The following is a 14,523-nucleotide window of genomic DNA, read 5'->3' as shown; positions in this document are numbered from 1 at the left end:
CAGGCTGGTAGTAAATGGACGCATACTAAGGAGTGGTAAGGAAATTGGTAGGCTAAGGATGGGCTTGGGAACGCTAGATGGGCCAGTATGCATTTGTGTTAAGGACCTGGCCCATAGGACACCATCTAGATTCAGAATATGGCAATGAGGCTAAAATGCATAGAACACCATCTAGATTCAGAATATGGCAATGAGGCTAAAATGTATAGAGCACCATCTAGATTCAGAATATGGCAATGAGGCTAAAATGCATAGAGCACTGTCTGAAATCAAAGTATGGCAGTGAGGCTAAAATGCATAGAACACCATCTAGATTCAGAATGTGGCCATGAGGCTAAAATGCATAGAACACCATCTAGATTCAGAATATGGCAATGAGGCTAAAATGCATAGAACACCATCTGGATTCAGAATATGGCAATGATGCTAAAAGCGTGGAGCATTGTCTGAAATCCAAGTGGCAGTGAGGTTAGGAAACATGGAACAATAACTAGGTTAACATGGAGGATAAAAGGGTTGATGCCTGGGCTCGTAAGGGTTTTACTTCGGGTAGCATGGCCTTAAAATCTACCAATTTAACCTGTACCCTGGCCAGGTTCACACATACCCTGTGGGAATGTATTTCGGCGGCGGCTGAACATATTCCGGAAGGCGAGGAAAGGGAAGGCTTCCTGAATATAGTCAATGACGGTAAGGAGGCAATGGGGGAATGTCTCCAGTCTGGACTGGATACTGCTGATAGTATCAGTAGATCCATGGCTTCAAGCACAGTACTGTGCAGATTTGTGTGGTTGAGGAAGTCGGGGGGTTCGCACCGAATGTGCAGACCAGGCTTCTCAACATGCCCTTTGATGGCTCGAGGCTGTTTGGTACTAAGGCTGATGAGAGCCTAGAAAAACTACAGACCTCGAAAGCGGCAGCCCCAGAGACCCTATTCGGGCACATCTTCCTGGAGGAGTCGTCCTTTTCGATACTACTCCTCTGTTAGTAGAGGAAGAGGACAGGCCTTTCAAAGGAGCAGAAGAAATGTCACTCGTGGCGGACGAGGAAAGACAAAGCCATATTCAGGAACGACATCTATGCCCTCAGCCGCTCCTGCAGCTGCCTCCAAATCTCTGAGGTCTTATCTTCCAAAACACCAGTGGGAGGCAGGATCTCTCAGCATTAGAAAGAATGGCGGGGCATTACTTCAGATGCTTGGGCACTGGAAACAGTAGCTCAGGATTACTGCCTTCCCTTCCTAAAAATACCCCCCGATCATCCACCGGGAGCTAGCTCGACCAAGATTCCAGTCCTGCTCCTTTGGCAGGAAGTTATAACCCTGCTAGAGAAATGTGCAATAGAACATGTACCTGTAGCGGAGAGGAACAAAGGCTGGTACTCCCCCTACTTTCTCATCCCCAAAAAGGACGGAGGATTGAGACCCATCTTGGACTTGAGAAAACCCTTTCTCAGATCCTTCAGGCTCTCCAACTTCAAGACTGGTTGGCATCATTGGACCTTCAGGATGCTTATTTTCATGTGCCGATCCATCCCAAGCACAGAAAATACCCGAGGTTCGCAGTTGGCGGTTCTCACTATCAGTTTCGAGTTCTGCCATTCGGGCTAACCTCCGCTCCAAGGGTTTTCACCAAGTTGATGGCAGTTGTAGCAGCTAGTCTCAGGAGAGGAGGGATTCGTGTATACCCCTACCTGGATGACTGGCTAATCAGAGCACGTTCCCCAGAACAAGCTCAGGAACACCTGTCGATCACCTGCCACAACCTGGCTTCTCCCTCAATTTCAAGACGTCCCACATGATACCATCCCAAAAACTCCAGTTTATCGGAGCAGTCTTGGACACTTCCTCGGGCAAAGCCTCGCCCCCCGAGGTGAGAGCTCTCCACATCCAGCAGATGGTAACAAAATTCCAGAAAGCCCAGCATCTGCCGGCCTTCGATTTCCTGAGTTTGCTCGGCCTCATGGCATCCTGCAATTTTCTGGTGCCAGAGGCCAGACTGAGAATGAGATCCCTTCAATGGGCCCTCAGAACTCAGTGGTCCCGATTCTCGGGGGAATATGTCAGATCTTCTGCAAGTTCCGAGCGCAATTGCTCAGGATCTATCATGGTGGGCTTGCAACGACAACATCCTAAAGGGAGAATCTTTTTGGCAACCATGGCCTGAGATAACATTAGTGACGGACGCCTCACTCACGGGGTGGGGAGCTCACATCAACGATCTGACAATCAGCGGACGTTGGTCTCCATCGGAGTCCAAACTACACATCAACTTATTGGCGCTGAGGGCAATCAGGCTAGCGCTGAAGGCCTTCCTGCCCTCCGTACAGAGAAAGAATGTCCTGATAATGACGGACAACACAGGGGCCATGTACTATCTCAACAAAAGAGGAGGCGTAGGATCACTACCTCTGTGCAGAGAGGCAATGCAGCTCTGGTTCTGGGCAATACGAGAAGGAATCGCTCTATCGGCAGTTTACCTAGCCGGAGAGCAGAACACGGCGGCAGACGCTCTGAGCAGGCGGAGCACAGTCTCCCATGAGTGGGAGTTAGCTCAGGAAGTCCTTCTGGAGATCTTCGCCCCTTTGGGGAACCCCTCAGGTGGATCTGTTCGCAACCTCAGTGAACCGAAAGTGCGATCAGTACTGCTCAAGGGAATTTCCTCAGAGAGGAACTCTGGGAGACGCGTTCGTAGTGGATTGGGATTTTCCCCTGTTGTACGCGTTTCCTCCAGTATCCGTGATTCCTCAAGTAATCAGGAGGTTGAGAAAGTTCAGGAAAACCATGGTTCTAATTGCCCCGGATTGGGCCAGGAGAACGTGGTACCCGGACCTTCTGGACATGTCCATCTGCCCTCTAGTACGTCTTCCACAAAGAGAGGATCTTCTCTCGCAAGAAGAAGGTCGGGTTCTCCATCCAGAGGTCAACACGCTCAACCTTCATGCATGGTTTCTGAGAGGTTGAGGTACAAGGATTGGGACCTTCCCGATGACGTAATGGAGATTTTGCTTTCGGCCAGGAGGCCAGAAACAAAATCTTTGTATCGGTGTCGTTGGAATAAATTCAGTAACTGGTGCAAAGATAGAGATGTGGACCCTTTTCAATGTGGCACACCAGTGGTGCTTTCTTTCCTGTTACATCTAGCCAATCTGGGGCTCCAGATCGGAACAATCAAAGGATACCTGGCTACGCTTTCCATTTTTAAGCACACCTCGGAAGAGGTTTCTTATTTTAAAATACCATTAATAATACAATTCCTGAAAGGACTTACAAATGTATATCCACCAATACCATTGCATGTTCCAACTTGGGATTTGAATTTAGTTCTTAAATTCTTGACATGTATACCATTTGAGCCTCTGCACTCATGCCCATTGAGTCTTCTGACACTAAAAACTGTCCTTCTAGTGGCATTAACATCAGCCCGCAGGGTTAGTGAACTACAGGCTCTCTCATGTAAACCTCCATATACCATTTTTTATAAGGACAAAGTAATTCTGAAAGTTAAACCATCTTTCTTACCGAAAGTAGTTTCCGACTTCCATTTGTCGCAGAAAATTGTTTTACCAACATTTTCTCCTCCTCCTCATTTGGGGAAAGAGGATAGATTACATAGGCTGGACCCTAAAAGGGCTATCAGCTTTTACATTCCAAGAATGGCAAAATTACGCCAAGACGACCAACTTTTTGTGGGATACACAGGTCGTAAATTGGGTTTAGCGGTGACCAAACAAACCATATTCCGCTGGATTATTCTAGCTATATTGGAATGCTACAGACTAGCGGGGAAAGACCCTCCGTGCTCACTCCACAAGGGGAATGGCCACTTCTGCTGCTTTGAAGAGGGGAGTCCCGGCAAAAGATATTTGCTCAGCTGCAACATGGGCATCAATACATACTTTTACCAAACATTACTGTTTGGATACCTCTTCCTCAATTGAGGGTTTATTTGCCAGAGCAGGACTTCACTCTGTACATGAAAACAAAAAGTAGTACTCCCTCCTCCAGATTGATCACTGCTATGGGAGTCTATCACAAGATGAGGAGGAATACGTGGGAGGACACAATCCATTCGAAGAACAAGTTACTTACCAACTGTAACATTCTTTCACTGGATGTTCCTCCCACGTATTCCTCATCGACCCTCCCAACCTACCCCACAGTATAGTTTATACTTTCTTGTAATTTCCTCTCATTCACAGCATACGCCTAGATGTTCCACGAGTATTTCCTTGAAAAAACAGAACTGATGCCAACGGGCGCGGCTCGAGCCATTTACACCAGCGGTGACGTCGACACGGAGCTCGAGCACAGCGCCCTCTGACGAAAACTTTTTTCCGATGCAGCGAAGCTGGCGAAACTAATTATCACAAGATGAGGAATACGTGGGAGGAACATCCAGTCGAAAGAACGTTACAGTTGGTAAGTAAATTGTTCTTCTAGGGGTAAACCCTCTCAATAGCTGTACAATGATCTCTTCTTTTTTTATTAATACATTTGAAGCTATCCGCACAAATATTGCTAAATCCCCAGCTATACTGACTCCTAATGTTGTCAAGTCGCCACCCGCTCTCCCCACTGAACCCATCGCCAACTGGTCGACCTTCCCTCTCTTTACCGAGACGGAAGTTCCAGCCGCTATTCAAAGAATCAAATCATCCTCCCCGGAGGATGCCATTCCTGTCACAATTATGAAGATGATCGTTCCAGATCTACTGGTGGAAATTACATTGGCTATAAACAATTCTTGTCAATCAGGACTTGTCCCCTTGGAGTTGAAATCTGCAAGGGTTGTTCCTCTTCTCAAGAAGCCCTCACTCGACCCCACGGTTCTGGCTAAATTTTGCCCCATTTCTCTGCTCCCTTTTCTTTCCAAACTATTGGAATCCCTCAGAAAACCCCATCTTATCCTCCTTTCTGGAATCCTCAAAAATCTTTAATCCTGGTCAGGCAGGTTTTAGACCAGGAAGAGGAACTGAAAGTGTGCTGGTTTCCGTGCAGGACGATATGTCCAGGCTAGTTAAACCGGGTGGGGTTGGTGCTCTGTTAGATCTGTCGGCCACGTTTGACACGGTCGACCACCCCATCCTGCTGTCACGCCTGGCACAGATCGGAATATCTGGCCGAGTTCTTGCTTGGTTCACCTCTTTTTCTATCAGACCGCACACAAACTTTTGCTCTGCCCCCTTTTCTTTCTTCGTCCTGTTCTCTCACTTGTGGTGTCCCACAGGGTTCTTTGCTTTCCCCGATCCTGTTTAACATCTACATCTGGGCGCTGGTCTGCCTCATCCGTGCCCATGGCCTCAACTGTTACTCTTATGCTGACGACACTCAAATCCTGATCCGGTTAGATCAAGATCGAGTTGATGTGTCGTCGTGTCTTCGTGACTGTTTGAGTGCCGTCTGCGACTGGATGGATCAGAACTGGCTCAAGCTCAACGGTGACAAGACCGAGGTATTGGTTGTGGGCTGCCCCCCCTGACCCTGCACTCTGGACCACCGCTTTCTGGCCCGCTTCTTTGGGTCCTCTTCCCAGCCCACTATGCAAAGTAAAAAACCTGGGTGTCATTCTTTCTGCTTCCCTTTCCATGTCTAACCAAGTGACGGATGTGTGCCAAGCCGCTCACTATTAAATGAGGGTTTTGAAGAAGGTTCTACCCATGATACCTGAACCCATGCGCCCTGCTGTAGTCGCAGCGCTAGTTTTTTCCCGCTTGCATTATTGTAATTCACTGTACTTGTCGTAGCTGGCTTAATACCTCCCATGGACAGACCACAACTATCTTCAAGTCGCCAACCTTGTAACACCATGCACTAAAGCGCCTACCACAGCACCGGCTACCTTAGCCAGAAGTGCTAAAAAACTCACTGCGGACAATGTCAGCGCATACCTCAACTTGCCATGCCTAGTGCCACCTTTATCCTCTGACCCCAACATCCTTGCAGAGATATTCAAAGACACCATCACTAGGGCAGTCAACACCGTTGCCCCATTGGAAAACAAAAAAGAGAAAAAATCCTCCCACTCCAACTCCTGGTTCACAGAGGAACTCCAGACTCTGCGCAAAAACAAACGCCAGGCGCTCAAAAATTGGCAGAGCAATCCTTGTGACACCACCAAAGATAACTTCCTATACATAGCCAAGAAATACAAAGACTCCATTTTCAGTGCCGAATCTGAAACCTACAACCACTGTATCACCGCTGCCAACTCCCAAACCAAATAACTCTTCAGTATCTTTAAAGAACTAACTGTACCACCCATCTGCACTGATGAGATCGTCAAAGACGAAGCATGGTGCACAGGCATACTATCTTCCATGCTTGAAAAAATAAACCTCCCCCAAAACAAAATATCTCACCACTACAGAGCCCTACCCAAGCAGAGCCCTCGTGCACAGGCACAACCCAACGCCAAAAAAAGCAACCTGCCCAAATTTTCATTCACAGAAATCACTGAAGCAGATGTCATTGACATCCTTAGACACCTCAAACCCTCACAATGTAAGGGCGATGTGTGTCCCCCAAAAATCATTAAGCAATGTGCAGAACCACTCGCTCCCCTTCTTACGGCATTCATCAACGCCTCATTTAAACCGGGCATAGTCCCGGATAGCCTTAAGGAGGCTTGGGTGCGCCCTCTCTTAAAAAAAACCTACGCTAGACCCCTCTAACCCCAATAACGACTGACCCATAACAGTTCCATTCCTTCTGAAAATACTAGATAAGGCCGCCCACAGACAGATTCAACTATACCTTGAATCGAACTCTATCCTAGGAAAGAGACAATCAGGGTTCCGCAAGGGGCACGGAACTGAAACCACCCTTCTAGACTTAAAAAACGAAATCACAAACATCCTCGACAAAGGCAAGCCTGCACTCCACCTCCTTGACCTTTCAGCAGCGTTCGATCTGGTAGATCACAACACACACACCAGTCATCTTACGCATGCTGCACATTTCTCCAAGGATGCAGCGACATGGGTAACCTCCTTCCTAGAGGGCAGAGCCATGAAAGTGTTCTCTAACACAGCTCATGCAGCTCCCTCTATCATCCACTGCGGTGTCCCACAAGGATCCTGTACTGCCCCCACCTTATATAATCTTTTTACCAAGCCTCTCTTTGACAAATTGGATGCACTTGTGATCACATACACAAATTATGCTGATGGCACCCAGGTGCTCCTTCCCCTGACGGGGCACTATCATCAAGACGCGACAACACTGCAGCAAATCTACTCCACCATACAAGCATGGATGGCTACTAACGGCCTCTGTCTGAACGGGTACAAGACCGAAATCATCATTTTTGGCCAGAAATCCACATTATCCAACCTTAACCCGCTGTACCTCAATTTCAGCATAGATAACTGTGTAATCCCAGTATTACCCTCTGTTAAAACTCTTGGTGTCCCCATTGACGCAACCCTGTCCATGGATAAACAAGTCAGTGCCATAGTCTCGGCCTCCGCACTGAGTAATAAACTCATCAATGCGATAATACCGTTCCCAACTAAGGATAACTGCCTCTCCATCGCTAGAGCAACTATAGGAGCCAAACTCGACTATTGCAACACGCTCTTAGCTGGCACTTCAAAAAAAAATCTAACCAGACTCCAAACAACCCAAAACAATGCTCTTAGAGCGGCCCTCAGCATACCGAAAAGAGACCATATTACACAAGCTAGAAAGACCGCCCACTGGCTCCCAGTCAAGGACCGCATCTCCTTCAAAATTCTCACAAATGCATTAACCTCTCAACACCCTCATACCTATCTGACACCATATCTAGATCACAATCCACCAGACCGACTAGACTATGATATACCAATCAACTAACGATACCTTGCATCAACAGGACCAAGGCAGGGGGAATAGATTTCCCCTACCTCGCCCCTAAGCTATGGAATACCCTCCCTACTGACCTCAGAGCCGAAACGTCCCTTTACACCAGGCTTGTCCAACCTTTTTGAATGTGGGGCCGAAGTATTAACTTTTTGTCACCCAGTGGGCCGGCGAGCCAAAAGTCAACAACCTCACCTAAAGCAGTATATTAAAAAGAAAGCGATATTGTGTGACCTTTGACACAATAGCATCACAGGCAGTGATAGCCATGCAGTCCCAAAGATAGCTTTTGGTGTCATGGGCAGTGATCAAAGGTTAGTTGCTTGTGATTTCTTTCAGTGTCTGTGTTAATATTTTTCTTATATGGTGGGGGCGACCGATCGTAACGAGGGAGCTACAAGGATCTAGGGAGGGTTTGGGGGGGTACCCCCCCCAAGAATTATTTTTCAAATATGGGGTTGAAATGGTGCATTTTACAGCAGAAAAGGTGACCAAAAAGCCGTAAGTTTACAATCAGTTCTAAAGGGGAACATGAAAATTCCATATCACCAACAGCAGAAAAGAACATTTTACAACACAACACATTTTAATGATCAATGTGTCCACAGTGTAAGACAGCACTGTAACTGATGAAACACATTGTCATGCTGGTTGTACCCAAAATATGCCTCTGTAGCAACTTGTCTATGCTGGCTGTTCTCAATTTAGGCCAGCATTGTCCTGTACAAAGCATGATTGATGCTGCCTGAGCATGTACAGTGTGCCCAATACATATGGCAGCTTATCTCTGTAATACACATTACTTCTGTGGTGATGAAATGAGCATAATTCAATTCAACAGATAAAATGTGGAAAAGCGATCACCCAAAGGTGAACCTAATTGAAGAAACGCAATGTGAGCACAATCTTAAAGTATGAAACCTAGCAGGCCTAGTGCACACTTTACCTTTTCTTTCTTTCACCAATAAATCGGGGGAGAGCGCGAACGCAGTCCCCCACTACCAGAAATAATGCAGTCGCGTATCCCGCATTTGGGGACATAGCAGGGGTCAGCAAATCCGATGTGCAATGGGTAAGCCTCACCCTGGGAGATCTGCCCTTGAGATCAGATTCTCCCCTGCCAACTAAGTATGAGTTGCATGCAAGACGGCAGGGGTTGGCCAGTTCTGGAAGGCCCGCTAAGCGAGGGTGAGAAGGCAGGCCCTGACCCAGCCCTGGACCCCGCCCCACCACCCCCGGGAAGCTGTGAGCATCTGCAGAGCTGCCTGTCCAATGTGCAGGGGGAAGCTCCGGCAGGCAGAGCCCATGAGAAGAGCAGATTGTAGCAGTTCCTTTCTCCCATCAGGCCCCGCTCGGCCCGAGATTCCTATAAATTGCAGAATGGTTCGAGCAGGCCTGTTGCAGTCTGCCCCACACGGGCCCATGGCCCTCCTGAACGGAGCTGCTCAGCGCTGGGCCCATTGACACCATCATAATCATCCTGGACCTCGACGCTCCACCACCCCTGAATCGCAGAGTTCTGCTCAATGACAATGCTGAAGCTTTGACATCTTTGCCGTAACCATATGCCGTGTTGTGTCAGCCGAGCCTGCACAGCGCCAAAGGCAAGTATTCCCTTGTCCGGGCCCAGAGGTCACTGAGTCTTCCAGTGCCATCCACTTGACATGGCCTACTGTTCCCAGCGTTTTCTACCCGCAAATCAGCAACACTGCCAAACAACTGCATCATTGGGGCCCATTCATTAGGGCCCATGGCTGCTGCTCTCCGACTTGACCACAGCCCGGCGCAAAGGCACCCATGCTCCTGGTCTGATGCTGAAAATCCTGGCTCTGCTGAGATCCGAAAGACAAGAACTAAGGTATTTTGGGAACATAGTACTATTGTTTTTTGTGTTGCAACTGTATCAGCTCACACCTCTCCTGAAGGGTATAGGCTGCCCTCAGACTGCGCTACCAAAAGAGTGAAAATAAGTTATACCTGTTGGGCTTGCCTGTTTTACTTTTATGATTGGGATCACTGCTGCATGGGTATTAAGCACGTTATAAATAACCTATCATATCATACATCACAGCAAGGTGTAGGACTGAATTGGCAAAGGGACTGGGGCTCCCATCTGCGATATATCAAGCTCCCACCCCACCCCCCACCCCCCACCCCCCATGTGGATCTGAATAAAATATGTGTAACCTTCATAAGCAATTTACAGAAACATTGGCATGTGGTCCACTGAGGCCCATTTGCAGGTTGCAGTGTGTTATTGGGGCACTACTAGGGTAACATATTGTGCGCTAGCCTTTGGTGTTCCTTTTCTCCGCCGCTTGTGCTTTGAGTCGGGGCAGCATTCTTCCTCCGCGTTTTGTTCAAAAAATGTGTTGGTCACATTGTTATTCTTATTCAGATCTCTGTTATGAACTTTGCACCAACCTGCGCCCAATGTTTTCAGCTGTGTCGTCCTGCTTCCAATTGTGCCTGAGCTGATACAGAAAATGGCGTTTGTTCCGCATGCGTGTGTTTATACATTTTTCCCCCATCTGCCATAGTTAAGTGTAGTTTGCTGCTCAACCGTAGTATGTCCAAAAGGGTAGGGCCTTTCAGTCACCCTTTGTGCTGGCTCAGGCGCCAGAGAACTCGTTGGGGTATGCCTGCCGTGCAACTGGTGTTCCAGTGAGGTTGCAGCTTGCTGTGTATACACGGTATTCCCCTTTCTTCTTTTCAGATGGCTATGCGCTTTAAAATGTGGTTGTCGTACAATTTACGACCTGCCGTGTCGAGGGGTCACGCCTGCTTTCCCTCTGCTGTTCCAACACACAATGCTCCTTGCGGCATCAATTCTTTGCAGTTTCTGCCAGCGGCCGCTTATCTCCCAATGTGTTGTGGCCCTGTGTGTTCCTGTTTCCAAATGAAGCCCACGTTGATTTTAGGAAGGCTCTGGAGCGTTTCAGCAGTAGTACGCAGAGGTGTCGGTGGGGTTGGGTAAAGTCAGTCATCTGCGCGGGCCCTCCAGGCTGCCATGGTTTCCTCACCCCCTCTGGCCTTATGAGATTCCATTTCCCTTTTCTGCAGGCGCCAGTACGCTGGTGCTCCTTTTGCAGCCTCCCTGGTCGCAGCTGGCAGAAGCGCCCAGTGTTTTGATGTGCCAGCCGGGTTGACAAATGTATTTATTTCTGCAATGTTTGTCGGATATCCGTCGTGGCTGAGGACTGTAACTACCCCATGGGGTCACCAGAGGAAGTTAGTTTTACGCACAGGCACATTTTTTTATCTTTTTTTTTTTTTTTACTCAACAGTTGTTCAACATACGGCCTCGCGGGCCACATAAAATGGCTTGGAGGGCCGCATTGTGGCCCGCGGGCCGTATGTTGGACAACCCTGCTCTACACCTTCCGCAAAAACTCAAAACTGCTCTCTTCAATGAACTACTCGCACCCAGATACCTACCTTTCAATGTATGTATGTAACCAAGCCATCTCGTCCAATGTAACATATACATAGTTGAATTGTATGTAACTAAGTTTAAGCACAACTGTAACAAGTGCCACGATGCCTTCGGTCTGCTGTGCGCTCAACAAATGCAAATAAATAAATAAATACAGTGGCTACAGCGCATACAGAATCTGGCGGCTAGGTTGGCCACGGGTACCCTGTATGGAGCTCACATCTCCCCGGTGTTACGCCAACTTCAATGGCTCCCGGTCAGCCAATGTGTTCATTTCAAGGCCCTGTGTATAGTTCATCTGGTTATTCATGGTCAAGGGGCCGAGTTCCTGCAGACCAAATTTTCCCGCCATCTCCCCGAACAGAATTTACGCTCCTGTACTGCAAATCTTCTTGTTGTTCCAAGATTCAGCCATACGAGGGTCGGTGGCAGGGCTTTTTCCATAGCAGCAGCTAACCTTTGGAACAGCCTTCCTCATCGCATGAGGAAAATTCCCAATCATCTTGGTTTTAGAAGAGCACTCACGACTGTTCTCTTTTAGCAATCTACCCCTTGGCTTCCTCCCCTGCCTGAGTAGTCTTCCTCTTCAGCTCCATGATGCCCTTGGGCGACTGTGCGCTTTCTAAGTGTAGGTAACATAACATAACATTCAGGCATAGGCCATGTGCGGCCATCCAGGCCTGAATTATGAGGTATATTCTATTCACCATAGCCACGTCCTTGTCATAGTCGCCTGTGAGAGGGTTTTGGATCTGGGTGTCATCTGCATAATTAGTGTAGGTGACATCCAGATCATCCAGATTGTCGAACAGAAGCTTGGTGAATATATTATACATGGTCAGGGATGCACACGAACCTTGTGGCACACCACAGGTTATCGGGATTGGATCAGCTGCTGCAAGCGGAGAAAAGACTCTCATGGTCCTTTCGTTTATAAATGATTTAATCCAGGTGATCGCATCAACTTGTGAGAAGTATGCCACTGATGCAAGGTGTTTGCAGAGAACTTGGTGGTCGACCAGGTCAAATGCGGCTGAGAGATCAGGGAGTAGCAGTAGTGCTACTTTTCTGTGGTCCTTGAGTGCATCAATTTGTGTTTTTACGTCCATTAGGGCAGTCTTAGTGCCATGACTGGGTCTAAAGCCAGATTGGCGGTCACCAAAGAGGTGATTGTTCTCAAGGTAATTCTGAATTTGGATGTAGGCAACTCTGTCGAGGATCTTAAGTAAAAAAGGTACCGTGGTGATCAATCTGTAGTTTGTCGGGATAGTCTGGTCCAATGATTGTTTTTTCAATAGTGGTAGGACCCAGGATTCCTTTAAGTTGCTGGGTACACTGTCCAAATTGAATGAGGATTTGATTTGGTTATGAATGGCACCAGCTCTCTGGCGGCATCTTTGGTTATCTGTGCTGGGCAGCGATCCCCTTGACATCTGGAAGGTTTGAGGGCTGAGATTATTTTTTTCTACCTCAAGGGCAGAGAGTTATGTGAAGTTAAAGTGATGTGGTGGTTTATTAGAGGATGATTAGGAAGAGCTCTGCTGGTCTGTAGGTTGGCTTTTTTCTTTGCTATCTTACTTTGGAGGAGGGAGATTTTGTTCATAAGGGCATGTTGAATGTTTGTACACCACAGTTTGTCTTTCAGGAATTCGTCTGTCTGTGGGATGGGTGATTCCATTTCCCTTAGAATGGTGAACAGTTCCTTGGAATTTGAGCTTGCTTTAGTAATCCTCTAGTATGATTCTTGTTTATAGCGTACTATTTCTTTTTTGTAGTAGGTGGCTAAGTTAATTAGGTTATTTTTATTTTCATCGGCAGGGAAGAGTTTCCACAAGGTTTCAAGCTTTCTTTTTTCTAGTCTCAGGGATTTTAGATGAGGAGTGAACCAAGAGTTCAGGTGAGCGTTGGGTTTGCTTTTCTGCATGTTAAGAGGGTCGATACTGTCTAAAGCTTTTGTGATGATATTGTAAGCATCAACTAATTTCTCTGGACTAGCTGAGTCCGATAGTGAGTTGAGGGTAGGCACGATAAGAGGTTTGAATTTCAAGACATTGGTAAAACATTTCCCCCGATGCTAAGCCTCTGCCAAATCCACAAACTGATACTGCACCATAATCTGGATTAAGATAGTTTCGTGTCCTGTGATGTAGGTTGATCACCCTGGCGTGGCATACATTTTTGGGGCCAGTAACCTGTTTCCCATTGCTCATCGGGCCTTTTAAATTGTTTCTTGTGGAACACCATTAACCAGGGAGTGGCATGCCTCTGAAGCAAACCTGTTTGCCCCTCTGAGTTCTCATGCGCTCCTATGGGTGTTATGCCTCTAGGATTGGCATGTTAGGGTTGCATGCAGTGAGCAGTATTGATCCCAGGAGCACTGTAAGAATGAACACCGGACTGCAATCAACAAGACAAGCTGTGGCTATATGAATAACTATTCTCCCATTATTTAGGACAACTGAAAAACAGGATTTGCAACTTGCAAATCTTTCACATAGCGTGTTGGTAATTTTTTATTCTGTGCTCTGTGTCCCGACTCAAAGCTCCAGTTCCAGCATTCCCTCATCTCTTTAGTCTCCCTGACTCACTCCATATACTCTTCCTTGACTCCCAACCTCTAGCAGTGCCCACCCTGCTGCATTTTGGCTTGCAGATGTGGCGTTAATGAAACATCTGCATGTGTGCTACATGGCATTGAGGATGAAGCTCTGTGAATGCTAGGAGAACTAATGGCATAATAATGTTTTATAACACACTTAATACCAGAGTTCAGTCTCTAAGTGCAGGACCGGGATTCAAACCTGCGTAGCTCTTCTTTGTCTTCTTCCAAGACACAGACGTTGCCCCAGATCTATCATGCCAGCTCTTTCTGGTGGTCCCGACCCTCTCATCTCTAGTTACCTTTCGAGATGTTCTGGTGGGGGTGAGCTGGGACGGTACCATATGTTTTTCAATTCTGGTACGACCGCAGGGACATCCCAGCCTAACTTTGCTGATTTTTGTGAAGCCAAGATGAACGTGTGCACAGCCAAACCAGGTGCTGGAATTGAATTGTCTGATGTTAGCTGCTGCATGAAAACAGAAAAAGAATGGAAGTGCAAGTAGACTTTCAAGGTTTGAAATTATGGGGAGGCTGGTAGCTGGGAACTATTTAGCTCCTGCTTGTAGCGTAGAATTGCCTTGTTAGCTTGACAGCAATAGCTACCAGGAGCTACCTTTGGCTCCCCAGACCAAAGGATGCCGA

At 47.4% G+C, this 14,523-nt stretch overlaps 1 protein-coding gene and 1 non-coding gene across 7 annotated transcripts in view; one reads left to right on the top strand and one right to left on the bottom strand.

The window, feature by feature from the left end:
* KANK1 (KN motif and ankyrin repeat domains 1) overlaps positions 1–14,523 on the top strand; it is a 1,603,545-nt gene that overhangs the window by 1,075,098 nt on the left and 513,924 nt on the right. The gene's annotated exons all lie outside the window — the stretch shown is intronic.
* LOC138512725 (U1 spliceosomal RNA) lies at positions 8,814–8,975 on the bottom strand. Its single transcript, XR_011281506.1, has one exon. It is a non-coding gene; the product is annotated as a U1 spliceosomal RNA (small nuclear RNA).

Source organism: Ambystoma mexicanum, chromosome 6p (genome assembly GCF_040938575.1).
Source record: "Ambystoma mexicanum isolate Mex_15411 chromosome 6p, UKY_AmexF1_1, whole genome shotgun sequence".
NCBI classification, from domain to species: Eukaryota; Metazoa; Chordata; class Amphibia; order Caudata; family Ambystomatidae; genus Ambystoma; species Ambystoma mexicanum.
The sequence above is the reverse complement of the archived record's forward strand: the minus strand, read 5'-3'. Positions and strand labels throughout refer to the sequence as shown.